A 17632-nucleotide genomic window follows, 5' to 3' on the forward strand; every position below is an offset into this window, starting at 1 on the left:
TTTAAAGCTCCTCAGCTGCACCTTGTGTGCTTTGTGCTCTTGGCCTGGCTCAGGGGTTGGGGGGGTGGGGGTGGGTTTGTGCTAAATCCTTTGGATAAGAAAATAAAACACTGGCTGTGTTGGCTCTGGATGTTGGCTGAGCCAACAAACCTGCTCCAGAGGGGAGCTGTCAGTGGCACGTACAGCTCTGTTTGCAGAGGCAGCACCTCGTCTGGGAGCGCTGGGCAAGCCCTGGGAAGGTTGAGCCAGCTGCTCACAGAGGGTGGGGGTTTGCTCTCTGAGTGTGCTCATCCCCTGCAGGGGGGGTTTCAATCCCCTCAGGTCATTACCCTCCATGCCACGGCTGCCCCCACTCCCCAGCCTTTTGCCTTTCCTAGGGGCTGCCCCCCTGCTCTCTCCATGCAAACAGGAGCTCTGGGGCCACTGGCAGCTGCTGGGGCTTGAAGTGAGATCTGCAAAGCTGGGTGCTCTCAGGGGTGGGGATCCAGACACTGGAATCCAAGTCAGGGTCCCCAGCCCCCAGAGGCTCCTATCTCACCCACTCCCCACCCCCCAGCACACACAGCCTGGGGCTGTTTGGAGGGTGTCTAAGAAGGGATGCCTGTCTGAGACACCTCCAGGAAGGCACAGCATGCAGCGAGCTCCCATATGGCTTCAACAGTGGGTGGGAAGGACACACAGACAGGGTGGGGGACAGAGGGGGACCCTGGGGACAGCCACGTGGCACAAGGTGACCGCTCAGCCACCGAGGGTGGCAGGAGCAGGACTAACCCTGGGGGTGAGCAGCTCCTGCCCAGCAGCCCCAGGCATTGCCTCTGGCTCCAGGCTCAGGAGGTCTCCAGAGGGAGAGGGGAAGGGCAGTATGGAAGAATTTCAGGAGCTGTGTGCCCCTGGAGGGAGTCAGAGGGGCCCTGAGCTCAGGGGCCTTGGTCCATTTGCCAGGGTGTGCCAATGTCCCTCCGAGCCCCATGGCTCAGGTGTGCAGAGAGTCACAGCCCAGGATGTCCCTTGTGCCCGTGGCATGGGAGCTCCCAGCCTGCTTGGTCATGCAGGGAGCAGCATCCAGGCAGGCTTGGTGTGTCTGGTGCCTCTGAAACCTCCTGGAGTGCTGCAGGGGGGGCAGCAGGCAGGGCAGAGGCATGGAGAGAGGCTTCCTGCTGGAGACAGACCTTTGTAAGAAACAGCCCCCAGACCACCTCAGTGTTCACCTCCAGCCTGCAGCAGCACAACTCACCAGCCAGGGGCCAGCCTCTCCACCACTGTGGCTCCAGGAAGGGCAAGGACCAGCCCTGGCTTCTGAAACCCCCTCCAGGTCTGGCTGTTGAGGCTGGGTGGAGCAAGGGCAGGGCAGCTTGCTCAGGAGGGGAATCTCTACCCTGCTGGGACACAGGGTCCTGCTGTCACTGGCTGCTCAGGTGCCAAGGGCTGAGCACTTGGCTGGGCTGGGTGTCTGGGCAGGGTTCTTGCAGCACCTGGGTAACATCCACAGCATCTGCTTCTGCCTCTTGGCAAGGCCATTCCTGTGCTTCAGCTCTCTCCTGGCCACACAAGGATCTGGGAGAGAGCAAATGAGAGGAGCTGCAGAATCTGTGTGTTAGAGCAGATTAACCAGCTCCCCCCACCCCCCCTCCCCAGCCCACTGCTGCTATTGATGAGCAAAACCATTGCTGAGCCCTTCCCCTGCCAAGCACCATCCCAACCACAGCAGCTTGGCCCAGCAGCCCCCACCCAGTCCCCTGGGACACCCCAAGCCACCCCAGGCAGAGGGTGATGCTTTGAAGGGGGAGGGAGGGAGCTGGTTGCTGGAGAGGCAAGAAGAAAGAGGCAGCAAATCCTCTGGGGGTTGAATGCTCATCCCTGGAGGTGCTTCAGAGCCACAGAGATGTGGTGCTGAGGGCCATGGGTTAGCAGAGTTAGAGGATGGTTGGGCTGGATGAGCTTAAAGGGCTTCTCCAAGCAAAACTACCCTCTGAGCCCATGAGACCACAGGGAGGGTTGGGCTGGGTGATCTCCAGAGGTCTCTTCCAACCCCTGTGACTGTGTGAAACATCCCCCCCAGCAGTCCCAGCATACCAATGGGAAGGGAACAGGGTCCTGAGGCACCTCTCAGCAGGGCACACACACGGATCTGCTCTCACACTGCTGTCTCCTGCTCTGTGCTGGCCTCTTCTTTCTTCCTCTTCATCTTGCAGAAGCCATGGAGCCCACAGAAGCAAGCAAAGGTGAACTGGGGCATCACCTGGAGCAGGAGAGGCTTGGCAGCACCCCCAGAAGACCTGGATGGGGATAGGGAGAGAAGTCAGGGCAGCTCCTGCAGATGCACAGGGCTGCAGGGTGAAGGAGGGACCCCCAAAATCATCCTGCACCAAACCCAGGAGGTTTCCCTTGGACCTGAGGAGAAACTTCTCTGATGTGAGGCTGCTGGAGGCCTGGAGCAGGCTGCCCAGGGAGGTTGTGGAGTCTCCTTCTCTGGAGAGCTTCCAAACTCCCCCCCTGGCCATTGTGCTCCTGGGCAAGCTGCTGTGGGTGCCTGTGCTTTCAGCAGGGAGGTTGGACTGGATGATGTCCAACCCCCACTGTTTGGCTTCTTCCCCTCATCCAAAGCCCCCAGCCACAGGCTCCCAGATTCCCCATGCAGCCTGAGATTAAATCCCTTCAGCCCCAGCTCCTCTCCTCCCAAAGCAGCAAACAGTTGGGGCCAGACAGCTTGCAGCTCCTAAATGCATAGTGGAGGGCTGGGAGGTGAGGTGTCCTGGGAGCCCCCTCCCCAGCACAGGGGCCAGCACCACCCCCCAGCCAGGGCACAAAGAGGCACAGCTGTGTCCCTTCAGCAAGGGAGAAAAGCAGAGCCCAGAGCCTGGCCCAACAGCTGCACAATGCCATTATGCAAATGGCAGCTGGGGAAGGGGAAAGGAAACAACAAACATCAGCAGGGAAAAAAACCCCAAACCACCCCAAACCCCCAACCAGACCCAACCCCCAACAGCTCTCTGCAGCAAACCCTCTTCGTTTGCTCCCTGCTTGCCCTTTAGAACCAGAGGAGTGCTGAGGTTGGAAGAGACCTTGGAGAGCATCAAGGTCCTGCCACCCCCTCAGAGCTCCCAATCCCACCCCTTGCTTGCTTGCTGTCAATATTTTGGGGGGGACACAGTTTGCAGATGCCCAGCTCTGACTTTTTGGCCCCAGAAGGAGGTGCTGATGATGCTCAAAGGGAGCTGTGTTCAACCCAGGCAGTGCCACGCTGCCCAGCAAGGCTCCTGTGCCATCTGCCAGCCAAGCAGAGCAGGGGGACCACAGCACAGCCTCTGCCTGCAGAGCCTCCACTCAGAGGGGTTTTTTCCTCCCCTGTGTCCAGGCACCAGCATGGACAAGGAGCATCTCAGGGCCTCTGGTGACCCATCTGTGAGATGGGCACAATCCCAGCATCCCAGCATGGGGAGGGTTGGAAGATCAGCCAGTCCAAGGGCACCCCCAGCAGCTTGCCCAGCAGCACAATGGCCAGGGGGGGATGGAAGCTCTCCAGAGAAGGAGACTCCACAGCCCCTCTCTGGGCAGCCTGCTGCAGGCCTCCAGCAGCCTCACACCAAAGAAGTTTCTCCTCCTGTGCAGAGGAAACCTCCTGGGCTCCAGTCTTGCCCTGGCTCTGGGCACCACTGATGCCCAAGCTGGCAGAGAACCAAGCAGTGCAGAAGCTGCTGGCAGCTCCCAAGGCTCACAGCCACCACCAGCAGCAAGCTAAAAGTGACAAAGCCCACCCCCCCCCCCCAAGAGCCAGGCACTGCTGAGAGCCCCCAGCCCTACCCACAGCCTTCACCCAGACCTTGGCACAGCTGGGAGGAAGTTACCCACGGGGGAGGGGGGAGGTGGAAAGCCCAAGCAGGGGGCTCCTGTGTGTCCTCCCCCACCTCCAGACACTCTCCTCCAGCAGTGGTGGTGCAGAGGGGGTGATGCCACCTCCCTGCCCTCCCACATTCCCCCTCTGCAAGGGGCCCAGCTGCAGCACAAAGCGAAGGGCAGCAGCAAGAAGCATCCCATTTAATTCACTCCTGCTGCTGCCCCCCTTCCCCTCCCCTCCCCTCCCCAGCCATCTGGGTACCTGTCTGGGAGCTCCCAAATTAAATAAGGCTACCTCTGGAGCTGGGAGGGAAGGACAACAGCTCCTTAATGAGCCTCCCTGCTCTCAAAGGCTTCCCAGCAGAGCAGCAGCTCTCTGCTGGCTCTCTTTGCGCTGCTGCTTTTTGTTAGCAGCCTGAGAATTGAGATTTGGGAGGGAAGGAAGGGGGGAGGGAGGGAGGGGGGAGAGACTGTTCAACCCCCCCCCAGCTTTGCAGAACTTCAACAGAAAAGGGATGATGAGGGAGGAGAAGAAACCTCTGGGAGCTGGTACCAGGGTTTGGCAGGCTGGGGTTGGTCTGGCAGTGCCAAACTCAGGTTCCACCTTCCTCTGGCTCCTACTCTCCATCCCAGAGCTGTTCCCCCACTGTCCCCAGTGCTGATCCCCACTGTCCCCAGTGCTGTTCCCCACTGTCCCCAGTGCTGATCCCCACTGTCCCCAGAGCTGTCCCCCCACTGTCCCCAATGCTGTTCCCCACTGTCCCCAGAGCTGTTCCCCCACTGTCCCCAGTGCTGTTCCCCACTGTCCCCAGTGCTGATCCCCACTGTCCCCAGTGCTGTTCCCCACTGTCCCCAGTGCTGTTCCCCCACTGTCCCCAGTGCTGTTCCCCCACTGTCCCCAGTGCTGTTCCCCACTGTCCCCAGTGCTGATCCCCCACTGTCCCCAGTGCTGTTCCCCCACTGTCCCTAATGCTGATCCCCCACTGTCCCCAGTGCTGCTCCTTGCTGTCCCCAGCGCTGGGCTCCTCTGTTTAACACTCCCCATATTAACCAGGCCCAAGCCCTCCCCCAGACCTCCCAGGCAGGCTCAGCTGCGCAGCCCTCGGTCCCCGCGGGTGAGCAGCCCTCGGTCCCCGCGGGTGCGCAGCCCTCGGTCCCTGCTGCCCCCGCTCCCTGCTGCCCCCGGTCCCTGCTGCCCCGTGCCACCTCCCGTCCTCCCTGTGGCCATCCCGCCCGTCCCTCCCCCCCACCCCTGCCTCCTCGCAGGCACAAAAGCCACCCCCGGAGCCTGGGACCCAGCAGCCATTAGGGAGCTATTGATATATTTAGAGGAGCTTGTACCAGGGAGGCTTTTCAGGCTGACCCTCTGCCTCCCATTCAGGCGGCAGACAATGATGAATGAGCCCCGGAGAGCAGAGGCAGCCCAGCTGAGGCTGCCGCTGCTGTTCTTCTTGAAAAGGTGGGGAAAGGACCCTGGAGGAGCGAGGAATAATTAAAGAAATAAATGAAGTGGCTTGGGCAGGGCTGACAGGAGCCCTGCTGGATTTGCAAGGGCTGGGCATGCTGCACAGCCCTGTGCTGCCCCTCTCTAGTCACTGGAGGAGATCCTTTGGGTGAAGCTCTGCTGCAGCAGAGGCGGGGGGGGGGGGAAGGAAGTGTGAGGAGCATTAAAAATGTAAAGCTTGGAGAATTCTCTTTAGTCAACTGCATAACCCCAGGCCGTGTTTGTCACTGTCACCGTGATGAATTGGGAGCTGTCTGGAATCAGCATGCTCACTTTAATAATGTCACTTTCCCTGAGCCCTAAAAAATGTCTCTCTGAAGCAGCTGGACAGAGTTCTCTTCCTCAGCCCAGCAGCTACCCGTTTCCCTGGGCTCCCCTGGGCAGCTCCCAGCAGCTTGAGGAGCAGGGTCCTGGGCAGGGAGAGGCAGGGCTGCAGGCAGGCTGCAAGCAAGGAGAGCAAGGGGTGTAGGAAAGGAGAGTCAGGGGTGCAGGCAAGGGATGCAGGAAGGCAGTCAGGGATGCAGGCAGAGAGAGTTAGAGCTGCAGGCAAGGGGAGCAAGAGGTGAAGGAAGGGAGAGTCGGGGTGCAAGCAGGATGTAGGCAAGGGGAGCAAGGGGGCAGGCAGGGGGCAGGCAAGGAGAGCAAGGGGTGTAGGAAAGGAGAGTCAGGGGTGCAGGCAAGGGGATAGGAAGGCAGAGTCAGGGGTGCAGGCAAGGGATGCAGGAAGGCAGTCAGGGATGCAGGCAAGGAGAGCAAGAGGTGAAGGAAGGGAGAGTCAGGGGTGCAGGCAGGGAGAGCAAGGGGTGCAGGCAGGGAGAGTCAGGGGTGCAGGAAGGGTGCAGGCAGGGGGAGCAAGGGGTGCAGGCAGGGAGAGTCAGGGGTGCAGGAAGGGTTCAGGCAAGGGTAGCAAGGGGTGCAGGCAGGGAGAGTCAGGGCTGCAGCTCCCACACCCCCAGGGCTCAGAGCTGGGACAGCCTTGGCCCTGTGGGCACACAGCCCCTTTTCCCACCCTCCTCCTCCTGGCCATCCATCCCATTTAGCTGTTTTCCAGCCGAGCTTCCAACCCCATTATGTTGAGTTGCCTTTTGTATTATTTGGGGGTGGGGTGGGCTGTGTTTTTTATTGTTTGTTTGTTTCCTTCCAACCCAACCCTTGGCCAACCTCACTCTCTCCTCCCTCCCTCCCTCCCTCTCTCCCCACCCCAGACCTAAGCTTCAAACCGACTTCAAAGCCATTTCTTCTAACGAGCAGCAGCTGCATTAAACCCCTCAACGGCACAGGGGCTCAGAGTGGGCTAAAACTAACCTGCAAAGGGGGGAAAAAGGGGAGAGGGAGAAGGAGAGAGAGAGAGAGAGAGGCAGCATCCCTCTTTCAGGAGAGATAATGAAGGCAGAGGCTGCTGCTTGGCATGTTTGCAGAGCAGGGCTAATTAAAACATCGCTTCTGTAAAGTATGCTGAGCCCATTGATTCTTCTTCCCCCCTCCCCTCCCTCCTCTTCCTCTCTCTCCCCCCCCCCCCCCCCCCCCCCCCCCCAGTTAATTTGCTGCTGGGAAGGCAAACTCACAAGGGTCCTCATTATAAAGAATTTCCCTGGCTGCAGCTAATGGCTGTAATTAATAGGTGCAATAAATTTCAAATGGGCAGCCAGGGTGTTCATTAGCTGGGGGCTGACTCAGCACCAGTGGCCCTCAGCAGCTCCTAAATAAGCCCTTGCCAAGCAGAGAGGAGGAAGAGGAGGAGGAAGAAGATGCTTTGTGGCACAACTGTGATTCCCTGCCAAGGGCAAGGGCTGAATAAATAATCCCCAGCAAGTCCCAGATTTGTCTCTTCCTCCTCTCTTGCTTTTGGCCCATGGGGGGGGAAGAGGCTGAGGGAGTTGGGGTTGTGCAGCCTGGAGAGGGGAAGGCTCCAAGGAGATCTTATTGTGGCCTTACAGCACCTGCAGGGGGCTACAGGAAAGCTGGGGAGGGGCTTTTGAGGGTGTCAGGGAGGGATAGGACTGGGGGGGATGAAGCAGAACTAGAAGTGGGGAGATTCAGATTGGATGCTAGGAAGAAGTTGTTCCCCAGGAGGGTGGTGAGAGCCTGGCACAGGTTGCCCAGGGAGGTGGTGGAAGCCTCAGCCCTGGAGGTGTTTGCAGCCAGGCTGGAGGTGGCTGTGAGCAACCTGCTGTGGTGTGAGGTGTCCCTGGCCATGGCAGGGGGTTGGAGCTGGCTGAGCCTTGAGCTCCCTTCCAACCCTGACAGTTCTGTGGTTCTGTGATAATTGTCTCTGCAAATCTCCTCCAGCTCCTTTGGGTTTCTCCAAAGCCCCTGCTGCAGCCAAGTGACCTGGGTTGGGGTCAGCAGCCGAGGAGCTGAACCCTCTGGGGCAAAACCCAGCTTGGGCTTGATGATCTCGGAGGTCTTTTCCAACCTGGTTAATTCTGTGCTCCTGTGAGAACACCTCCAGACCCTGAGGAAACTTGATGCAGATGGGTGTGGGGCTCTGCTCCCCAGATCTGCTCCAAGCCATCCAGCTCTGCTGCTTTGCACCAGGAGGGCAGGCAGTGGGAAAGGAGTCTCAGCCTCTCTTCTGAGCCACTCACTCCAAGGACACTGAGCTGCCAGAGCAGGTCCAGAGAAGGGCAATGAAGCTGGGGAAGGGTCTGGAGAACAGGGCTGGGGAGGAGCAGCTGAGGGACCTGGGAGTGTTTAGGCTGAGGGAAGAGGAGGCTGAGGGAGACCTCATTGCTCTCTGCAGCTCCCTGAAAGGAGGCTGGAGCCAGCTGGGGGTTGGTCTCTTCTCCCTAGCAAGAAGTGACAGGACCAGAGGAGATGGCCTCAGGTTGCCCCAGGGGAGGTTCAGGTTGGACATCAGAGGAAACCTCTCCACTGAAAGGGTTCTCCAAGCCTGGCACAGGCTGCCCAGGGGGGTGGTTGAATGCCCACCCCTGGAGGTGTTTCCAAGAGGCAGAGATGTGGTGCTGAGGGCCATGGTTTAGCACCAGGCTTGGTGCAGCTAGAGGATGGTTGGACTGGGTGATCATAAAGGGCTTTTCCCAACCAAAGTGAGTCCATGAGCAAGGCCAGTGAAGCCAAGGGGAGTGGTGAGTAGATCCTAGGCTGCTCAGATCACTGCAGAAGGGATCTTGAGCTGCTCAGACCACTGCAGCAGCAGGGAAAACCCATCCCCAGGAAGGACAAGGCAGTGGCATTGCCTCACCCATCTCAGCTGCTCTTCATCAGCTTCCACTCTGCAGCCATCTCCCAGCCCCAGACTTGGTGGAGTTAGATAATGGTTGGATTTGATGTCCATAAAGGTCTTTTCCAACCAAAGCAGTGCTGAAATCCCAGCCCCACACCTGGGTGGCTCTGCCTGCTGGGGGCCTGGGTGGCTCTGCCTGCTGGGGGCTGCTGCATGGTTTTTAATGCCCTGGTCCTGTCCTGGGCATCCTGCCCAAGAGCTGAGCTTTCAAAAAGTCTCCCTGGGGCTCGTGCTGAGCTCTGTAGAAGGCCCCAGTGCCACAGCCCCATGTGTGCAGCAGCCCTCCCTGGGGCTGTGTGCTGCTGCTGAGGTGCTGGGTGCCATCCTCACAGCTTTGATTAAAAATCACAGCCTTTCAGTTCATTATCATCTGGCTGTAATTAAAAAGGCTCACTGCTGGCAATCTCTCCCTCAGTCATCTCCTGGGACCAGCATCCATGGGGCTGTGTGACCCAGCAAGAAGCTGCTGCTGCTGCTTTTCCAGTGCACCACCAATGCTGCCTGAAGCTGAGCTCCCCACCAAGCCCAGCCCCTGTGCTGTGCTGGGGGTTGAAACCCCCTCCTCAGCCCAGAGCTATCTGGGAGCTGGTAGCCTGTGCAGGCTCCTGCTGGCCCTCACATGCCCGGTGCCAGAATCCCCTCTGCTGCCATGAAGGATGTCCAGAGACCGACAGGGGCAGCACAGGGGCTCTGGGTCAGGACAGGCAGCTGGGGTGGAAGCTGATTTCCATCCCAGCTTGCCCACGGAGGTGGGAGATGCCCCCCATCCCTGGCACCATTCCAGGTCAGATCTCTACTTGCAGCTGTCCCTGCTGACTGCAGGGGGGGGTTGGACTGGATGAGCTCTCGAGGTCCCTTCCCACCCAAGCCAGGTGACGATTCTGACTTCCCCACCCTGCAGGGCAGTGCAGGGCAAGCCTGGGCCTCAGCCACCGGCAGGTTTGGGATCCAGGGGCTCCACACCCAGCTCCCGGAGGGAGGCAGGGCTGGTGGATGCCTCACTCATAACCGACAGTCATTATCTGTAATTAGCAGCTCGTCCTGCTCTGCTCCCTCACTCCTGGGAGCTCTGGAAGGGCCAGAGAGCTCTGCAGGCGTCCAACTGCTCCAGCCTCTCCTTTTGGAGATGGAGCTGCCCAGGAGCACCTTTGCAGCAGCTTTGCCTTGCCCCTCCGGAGCAGGGGTGGGATTTTCCTCGCTGCCTTTGTAAAGAAGAGTTCTGGAGGATGCTTTGTAGATGCCAAGCTGCTCTGCTGCCCTGTGTGAGCTGCTCTGAGTGTCTGACCAGGGCTTCGGCTTCGGCTGGCCCTGGACGTGGGCAGAGACTCTGCTAATTGAGAGGTGACTGAAGCTGCTGCTGGGGGCTGGATGCCAGACAAGCTGAGGGCTCACCTGGTGCTGGCAGCATCTCCCCTTGGCAAGGGAACTTTTCCAGAGGTCCCTGCCAATGCCTGCTGCACGGCAGGGCTGTCATCAAAACACTTGTCCTGTGCATGCTTCCCCTCTCACCTCCTGCCAGCCTCTCTTGAGTGCCCTCTGAGGATCCAGCCACAACTCCAAGCTCACTGCTTAGGCCCTTGGGCAGTGCCAGTGGGGGCTGGAGCTGGGGAAGCAGGGGCAAGAAGGAGATTGGGCAGGAAGATTGCCAGCAGGAGCAGGGGAGGGATTGCCTCCCTGTGCTCAGCACTGGTGAGGTCATGTCTTGAGCCCTGGGTTCACTTCTGAGCCACTCACTCCAAGAAGGTCATTGAGGGGCTGGAGGGGGTACAGAGAAGGGCAGCAAAGCTGGGGAAGGGTCTGGAGAAGAGGGCTGGGGAGGAGCAGCTGAGGGAGCTGGGGGTGTTCAGCCTGGAGCAGAGGAGGCTGAGGGAGACCTCCTTGCTCTCTGCAGCTCCCTGAGAGGAGGCTGGAGCCAGGTGAGGGTTGGGCTCTTCTCCCTAGTCCCAGGTGATAGGACAAGAGGAAATGGCCTGAAATTGTGCCAGGGGAGGCTGAGGTTGGAGAGGAGGAAAAATTTCTTTGCTGGAGGAGTAGTCAGGGATTGGCAGAGGCTGCCCAGGGAGGTGGTGGAGTCCCCATCCCTGGAGGGGTTCAAGGAACTTGGGGCCATGGTTTGGTGGCCATGGTGGGGTTGGGTTGCTGCTTGGACTGGAGGACCTCAGAGGACTTTTCCCACCCAAACAGCTCTCTGATCTTGCTCCTCACTTGCCCAGCACAGCGTTTTGGGATGCACCAAAATGCACACTGGGACTTGCTGGGTACTCTGGGGGTTAGTGCAGGGAGGTGGCGGAGTCCCCATCCCTGGAGGGGTTCAAGAGGGGATTGGATGTGGCACTTGGTGCCATGGTTTACTTGATCAGATGGTGCTGGGTGACAGCTTGGACTTGATGATCTCTGAGGTCTCTTCCAACCTTGTTGATGCTGTGATTTACTCTGCCTGCCCTCTGCTTGGCAGCCCTCCTCCCAGGCTCCCAATTGCCAGGCTCTGGTGGGAGCAGGGGGCTCAAGCCGTGCATGGCTGCCACAGGGCCGGGGTCCTGCCCAGGCTGGGTGGCTGGGGGGCAGCCAGAGTGCCAGGGCTGGATTGTTCTGAATGAGCAAATCCTCATTAAAAAAAAAACCCAAACCACCCAAATAATTAATGACTGAAAGCAGCCCTGGTGAGGTTGGCTTCCTTCCTTTCACTTTGAGTGCTGCTGCTGCTTAGTTCTGATGATTTATGTGCCAGAGCCCTGCCAGCTCTCCTGCTTTCAGTGTTGGAGCTCAGGGGGATTTCATGATTTTCCTCCTTCCACACCTCCTTGAGTCATGGGATTACAGCTGAAGCTCAGCTTTTGTTTTCCCCCTCCCTCCCCTTCCCCTTTCCCTTCCCTTTCCCCCCCCCCTCCCCCCACTGACTATTATTTTTAAGGATGCATTCCAGGCTGCTGAAATAAACTTGAAAGGCTGACACCTAATGAGTCAAAGCTCAGGAAGTGAGAGTTGGGGGGGGAATAAAAAAGGCAAGCAAAGAATAGAGAGATTGCTCCCTTCCTGCTGGGCAAGGGTGCTGGGTAACCCCCCCCACACACAGAGCATTTCAGGTGATGCTGGATGGCATCAAGGTCTGCAGTGGTGAGGTCTGGGGTGGTGGAGTCTCTGGTGATGAGCACAGAGCTGGGTGGGGAGGAGGTCTATGGGGATGGGGTCTGGTGGTCTTTGCAATGGTGGAGCCTCTGGTGATGAGCACAGAGCTGGGTGGGGAGGAGGTCTATGGGGAGGGGGTCTGGGATGGTGAAATTAATGGTGGTGGGACCTGTAGGGATGGGCTCTGCAGTGGTGGGGGCTGTGGTGACAAGATCTGTGCTGCTGGGGTCTGCAGGGCTGAGGTGATGCAGCCTGGTGCCGGGGTCTGTGCTGCTGGGGTCTGCAGTGGCAGAACCTGCACAAAGGGGTCTACAGCAGTGCCCTCCTCTCCCACCCCATCCAGCCCAGCTCTGCCAGGCTGCTGAGCTCTCAGACATCGACTTCAGACCTCTAAAAAGTGCCAACAGGACAATTCCTGCTGTATAGCTCAGCCTTGTCCTCTCCTCAAGCTCCTGCCCACCACCTTCCCATCCAAGTCCCCTGGGCCAGGGCGCTGCCCACAGCCTCAGAGGTGCTGTGGAGATGGATCCTGCCTGCTGCAAACTGGGGGGCTCCAGGCTCTGCTCAGCCCACCGGGTCTGCAGCATTCCCGAAGGGGGAGGCAGGGCTGGAGGTGGCCACACTTTTCCCAGCCCCCTGCTCGCCCCTGAGAGCCACGGAGAGCAGAGGGATCTCCTGCCATCACCTGGCAGCCCTTCCAGTGCAGCAGCCACGACCCTTGGCAGCGCCCTGCCTCTGTCTCCGATGCTTTTGTTCCGCGGGGCTGCAGGTGGGGATGCTTTGAACCGTGTGAGAAAAGCTGCCAAAGCCTCTCCCACCACCCTCGCAGCCCCCTGCACCCACGGCCGGCACCACCAAGCCCCCTTTCAGCTCTGAATGGGGACAACAGCGCCTGAAAACCGCTCCCCCCCTCGCCCCCCATCCCTGTCCTCCCCTTTTGTCTCTCCCCCCCTGCTCACCACCCCCTTGCAGAACCTCTAAGGCCCTGTAAGGCTTCAATGCTCCCTTTCACTCCCTTATTTGTTAGCAAATAGATGTGGGTGATTAGAGAGGGCTGAGGAGCCGGCGGTCTGCAGCGGTGCCTGGGAGGTGCAGTCCCTCCTCTGTGTAGCCCATGGCTTTTCGCCCTACATGAGTTAGGGAAAGCAATCACATAGGAATAAAAAGCCATAGACCACAGCAGAGGCTTCACCCAGGACAGGGCAGCAGTCTTGGGGGGGGAAAGAAAAGGAGGGGGGGAGAAAAGGAGAAAGGAAGGCAAAACCCCCAAGCAGCCTTTCTGCCTGCGGCCCACCGGCAGCAAACCTCACCCCCTCCCCTCCCTGAAAGCCAGGGGATTCTCCCACCCAGAGCTCCCCTCAGCGGCACCCCAAGGTGGTAGAGCAGATAACAACCCAGGTGGTTCCCCCAGGGTTAGCCCTGGGTCAGGAAGGAACCTGCCACATCTGTCCCTGCCAGCAGAGTGACCCTGGGAAGAGGCCCCAGCCCCCTGCCCTGTCTGCTCCAAGCTGTGTGCTGAGCTGGGCTCCAAGGGCCAGCAGGCTCCTGCAGCAGAGCTGATATCCAAAAGACAACATCCCACAGCCTGTGGCAGCAGCAGCAGCAGCAGCAGCAGCAGCAGCAGCAGCCTGCCCAGGGAGCAGGCAATGGAATGGTTCATTTCCACTCTCCCAGGCAGGGTCCTGGCTGCAGCTCCACCTTCTCCCTCTCAGGACCGTGGGTTTCCCTCATCCCATCATTTTGTGCTGCTTTTGAGGATCCCAATAAGCCCAAGAAATAAACCAGACTGCAAATGGAGCAGCACAAATTGGTGCTGGCAGACCAAGCATCCCTTCCCACAGAGGGACCTTGCTGGTCCACAGCCACTTCCTTTGCAGCAGCCCAGGATGCCACAGGATAAATCCCTTTAGCAAGCAAGGAGGGGAAGATGCTTGCCTTGGGGGTTAGCTGTGCCCTGTCCTGCAGAGCTGTTTGGGCAGCCTGAGCCTTTTGGGGGAGGGGGGGGTGGGACACTTGCCCATAGCCACAGAGTCACTCAGCAGCACAACTGGGAATTGAAACCCTTCCCAGCTCACCTGGTGCATCCAACAGACCTCTCTTTGTCAGCTCAGACAAAGGGCTGAGGAAGGAACTGGCTGCAAACCTGCCTCCTGCTCACCTCCCCCACTGCTGCTGGGGACCCTCTGACTCCATGCCCACAAAAGAGGCATCTCAGGACAAGCTGACGGATCCTGCAGCTCCTCCAAGAACCAGACACAATCCTTTATCCTTTAGCAAAAGCCTCTGCACCTCCCCACACCTGGGGGAGCTTCCCTGGTGGTGCCAAAGCTGCCCAGGTTGTCCCTGGGAAAATGCTTTTGTCCTCCTCCCCTGCCAGACCTCCAGCACCTTCAGCAGCAGCAGCAGTGCCTGCTAATTGCAGGAGCTGGTGAGGTCAGCTCTGCTATTGAGCTTAGGAAACTCCCTCTCTTGTTGTCCCAGCCAGAAGCCTTGGGAAATCCAAGGTTTCTGAAAAGCCAAGCAGCCAGCACCAGCTTTGGGAGTGGGCAGGATTGGGGTTTTTTTTTGTGCACCCTGCAATTCATAGTAGCACTGAGCAGGACTCTGACCTACAAACCACACACTTCAGGAGCACACAGGGAGCTCCAAGCTGGCACTTTCCCAAGGCCTTTCCTTCTCCTAAATCCCACACATGAATGGCAAGTTAAAAAACCAAATCAATAAAAGGCCACCCTGTGCCCCACCTCCTGCCCCTTCCCACCCCCCTTAGCTCTGTGCACACTCAGGGCACAGCAGGAGCATCGCTTCCCCCCCCCCCCCCCCCCCCCTTGGGTGCAGGTGTGGTCTGCTGGTAACCACCCATGGGTGCTGCCTGCATGCCAGCAGTCCTGTGTGGCTCTCTGCCCACCAAACCACCCCCTGGCGCCGGGGGGGGCACTGAGGAGCCCCCCTTTTCTGTGCCTTGCACACCTGAGGGACAAGTCTGTCACACCAGGCTCAGCTGTGCTCCTTGGGACGCGGCCCCTGCGGCTCTGCTTTGGCTCCCAAGCCCGAGGGGGTTGCTCCCAAGCCCTTCCCGAGGAGGCTTGCAGGGCAGCTCCAGCCCCAGGCTGCTCTCCCCAGCGGCAGAGCAGGAGGGCTCAGGGCCATCCAAGAGCCACCAGCCCCACTCCACGCCGCAGGGCCCCGAGGGCAGCCCGGAGCCGCCGGCCGAGCGCTGCTGACCTCACCTTTGGCAGTGTGGCATCCTCTCTGCGGGAGGGGCACCGTGCCAGCCGGCATGGGCTGTGGGACGGCAGCCACCGTGGCACCACCTGCACTGTCCTCTCCTCTCCTCCTCACACCGCCTCGGCCCCCACCAGCACACCCAGGCGCCGCCGGGATGCTCGGGGTGCCCAGCGCTGCCCGGGTGGCCGTCTCCTACCCTGGCTGGCTACGAGGGGGTCTCATCTGTGGAGCCTCCACCTCTCTGCCTTGCTCCTGCTGCTGTCCCCAGGTCCCCGCCGAGTCTCACTGCACGGTCACATACTTGAAATGGTTGTGCGGCGAGGGGCTGGGAGCGGAGGGGGGGTGGGGTGGGGGGGTCAGGTATTTCTCCATGCCCAGCTCGGCAGAGCCGGTAACAAAGGCTCTATTGAACTGCAGCCTCTCTGGTCTGTGAAGCAGAAACCTCTTGTATCTACTTCACTGCCTTTGATCTAACTCCCCCAGTGGGATGTATATTACTCATGTCCTGCTGCTCGGGTACCGCTGCCAGAGCGGGACGGGGGAGGGGGCCGCGGGGACGAGCCCCCAGCGGTCAGCCCGGCTTTGGGAAGGGCTCCGCTTGGCGCCGAGGAGCGGCACCCACCGCCCGCCTCCGCTCCGCCGCCCTTCCCCACGGCTCCTGGCCCTCCCTGCTCCATCCCTCGGACCTCCTCGCCCTGCAGACCCCGAGCTCCGGGGGCTACGTGCGGGTGCCCAGGGCTCAGCCGAGCGTAGGGGAGGGAGGAGCAGGGCTCTGCGCCTCACATTCCTGCTCTGTAATTAGAGCCGGTGCGCTGGGTGGAGGGGGGAATTTCCCAAAGGGTTTTACTGGCGTCTGGACAAGGGTCAGACAATGAGAACATTTGACAAGGTGCCCAAAGCCGCCGTCTCTTGGATACGCTCAGAGCCTCCCCCCCTCCCCGGGCTGCTCGTCCCAGGCGCTGCCTGGGGAAGGTGGGGGCTGCTCGGGCAGGTTGGGTGGCGGCGAAGGCAGGCAGGAGCCTGGGGACTCTCTCAGCGACATCCCCGCGGCCTTCACCCCAGCCAGGCTGCCTCCCCACCCCTCTCCCCCCCGCCAGATGGAAAAGCCTGAGCAGCACCAGCTTGCTCTGAAACCCTGCTCCCACCGGGATGCCCCAGAAAATCCCGGATAAAAGGCACCAAACGCACCTCAGAGACTCAACAGTTCGAGTGAGGCTGTCAGAAGTGTTTTGCTGCCTTCAGCACGGTGCCTGCCTTCTTCCCTGGGCAGCTGGGGGGCAGTGGGGGCTCAGCCTGGTTTTGCCAGTCCCGGGAGGGCAGAGGGGTGCTGTGACAATCTGCTTGGAACCCATCCCCAGCTCCCCCGCCCCACACACACAAAAGCATTTGAGGGCTTTTGGAGCTCTTGTCCTCCTGCTTTCCCAGCTGGGCTGCAAAATAAACCCTGCTCCTGGCAGCTCCCAGAGAGCCTCCCAGAGGCACCACCTTCAGAGCCGGCAGGTCCCTGGGACGCCTGTGGGACAGTACCCAAAACACAGCCCAGGAAGCAGCTTCTCTGCAGCCAAGGACTCGCAGCCTTGCTTCACCTTCTCCCAGGGCTCATCCCCTCCTTCCCCAGCTCCCAGCCCGCGTCTCAGGTGCAAGGAAGAGCTGGAAGGTGCACAGAGCCTCTCCGGGGCTGCCTCCATCCCTGCTGCAAGGTGGAGACTGGAAGGGGCAGGCTGGATGGGCAGATGGACAGCCAGATGGACAGGTACCCAAGACCAGAGGCTGACCACCCTGGGTACACCTGAAGGAATTTGTTTTCCAGGGAGATCTGTGCTAGCTGCACCCCAAAGAAGCTGGAATCAGCCTTTCTTTTGGGGGGGCTCACCTGCAGTTCCCCCTTCCCCAGCCCCTCTCTCTCCCAGCTCACACCCCGGGGCAGGGGGTGCAGGACCCAACTCTTGGGCAGCTTTTGACCATGAACTGCTAGAACTTGGGGAGCAGTGGAAGCCAGGCTTTGGGCAAGGATCCATCTTCAAGCTGCCCTGACAAAGTGGCTCCAGCACGGCAAGATTAGATCTGCTAAGCACATTTAGGAGGCGCCCAGGATCGTGGCTTGGGGAGCTGGAGGATATTTGCCATTGGAACAATGTCATTGCCCAGCCCTCAGCTGGCATTCCCAAGTCCCCCAAGCCATCAGGGCTTGGACTTCTTTCTGCTGGGGGGAGGGGAAGAGGAGGCTCAGAATCATTTTTGTTCAGTGCTCTGGAGAGCTAGAGGTGCAGGCTGCCTCTCAGGGCTACATCCCATGGGTAGGGAGATCCTGGGGTTATTGATGGGGTGATTCTGGGGGGGATGCTGAGGGGGATTCTGGATTTTCATCAGCTTTCTCATCACCTGACTTGTGCCTTGACAGCTGCTTAGACACAGCAGCCCCAACCCCAAATCGCTCCAGGGTGGTGCCTAAACCCCCCAGCTCTCATAGACAATGGAAATGCAGCCCAGGTAAAGCTGAGCATCCTTAGCAGTGAGCTCGGGGAAGCATCACAGAGCTGCTTCCCCATCGCTCCCCAAAGTAGGTGGCTGAGGATGGGAACACTCTGTCTGCACCACCCTCGTGGAGCCACGCTGGAGAGATGCGTTCCACAAACCCTTGTTTGCAGCAACAGCAGCAGCCTGAGCTCCTGCAGCATCCTGTGCTCCTGCAG

At 59.8% G+C, this 17632-nt stretch overlaps 1 long non-coding RNA gene across 1 annotated transcript in view; it reads right to left on the reverse strand.

Moving 5' to 3' along the window:
• Window positions 1-1240: 1240 nt before the first annotated feature.
• LOC128898885 (uncharacterized) overlaps window positions 1241-17632 on the reverse strand; it is a 34402-nt gene continuing 18010 nt past the window's right edge. Inside the window, exons 2-3 of the long non-coding RNA XR_008463017.1 lie at window positions 2074-2276; window positions 1241-1554 (exon numbers count right to left, since the gene is read on the reverse strand). This is a non-coding gene — a long non-coding RNA (uncharacterized LOC128898885). The remainder of the gene's footprint in view (window positions 1555-2073; window positions 2277-17632) is intronic.

This window comes from Dryobates pubescens, chromosome 35 (genome assembly GCF_014839835.1).
Source record: "Dryobates pubescens isolate bDryPub1 chromosome 35, bDryPub1.pri, whole genome shotgun sequence".
Lineage (NCBI taxonomy): Eukaryota > Metazoa > Chordata > Aves > Piciformes > Picidae > Dryobates > Dryobates pubescens.